The following is a 1,325-nucleotide window of genomic DNA, read 5'->3' as shown; positions in this document are numbered from 1 at the left end:
TGAAGAGGACTTAAATTATTTACTGATGAAGATCAAAGAGCACAGCCTTCTGTATGGATTACATCTCAATGTAAAGAAAACAAAAATCCTCACTTCTGGACCAATAAGCAGCATTCTTATCAATGGAGAAGAGATTGACGTTGTCAAGGACTTCATTCTTCTTGAATCAACTATCAACACTCAAGGAAGCAGCAGTCAAGAGATTACCCTACACAGATAAAGGGCTAATTCACATAACAAAGAAACCCTATTTCCAAACTGGATTGCTTTACCAGTAGAGAGAGATTTTAGGATTCTTACACATTTTCCTTTCAATCCCTAACAAAAGAATATCAGTAAATCCAGTGTTTCTTTTCCTCTGCCCTAATGTCCCTGATGCAGGAGCTCTGGTAGCGTAGTGGTTACGAATCAGGCTGCTAATCTCATGGTCAGCAGTTCGAAACTACCAGCTATTCCGTGGGAGAAAGATGAGGCTTTCTGCTCCCGTAAAGATTTACGGCCTCGGAAACCCTGTACAGTGTCGCTATGAGTCGGAACCGACTCCATGGCACACAACAACAACAACAATGCCTCTGATGCAATGGTGTGGTGCTGTGGGATCAGCACTGGACTTTGAACTTCAAGGTCAGCAGTTCAAACGCATCAGCTGCTCCTGGAAAACCCTAAAAGGGATTGTTGTGAGTCAGAACTTAACAATGTCCCTGGTGGGAGTCCTGGTGTGGTGCTGTAGGATAAGCACTTGACTGCTAACTACAAGGTCAGCAGTTCAAATCCACCAGCTGTGCCTTGGAACCCTTCTACAGGGTCACTATTAGTTGAAACTGGACAGCATTTAGCAGCAATGTCTTGTCTGTATTGTTTTCCAGTGTGCTTTTTTTAGCATCCTGGAGAACTGCCATGTGGTGTGTGGACCAGGACTGTGTGATGGGCACCAAGCCAGGTGGCTTTTCTCACTGTCTCTCCCATTTCAGTACTTCTTACATTGAATTTTGATGGGAAGAGGCAGCCTCAAATTTCTCAGAGCAGCTGGTGGGCTTGAACTGCCGACCTTGTGGTTAGCAGCCCAGTGCCTAACTCATAGCACTACTAGGGCTCCTTATTAGGGTATAAAGAGAATGTCAATGCTGCTATTCTGTCCTTGAGTGAGAAAAGTGGTGTGGGTGTGTGTTTGTGTGTGTGTGTGAGTGTGTGTGTGTGTTTGTGTGTGTGTGTGTGTGAGAGTGAGTGTGTGTGTGTGAGTGTGTGTGTGTGTTTGTGTGTGTGTGTGTGTGTGAGAGTGAGTGTGTGTGTGTGAGTGTGTGTGAGTGTTTGTGTGTTTGTGTGTG

The sequence above is a fragment of the Chrysochloris asiatica genome, unplaced genomic scaffold (genome assembly GCF_000296735.1).
Source record: "Chrysochloris asiatica unplaced genomic scaffold, ChrAsi1.0 scaffold00092, whole genome shotgun sequence".
In the NCBI taxonomy this organism is placed as follows: Eukaryota; Metazoa; Chordata; class Mammalia; order Afrosoricida; family Chrysochloridae; genus Chrysochloris; species Chrysochloris asiatica.
The sequence above is the reverse complement of the archived record's forward strand: the minus strand, read 5'-3'. Positions refer to the sequence as shown.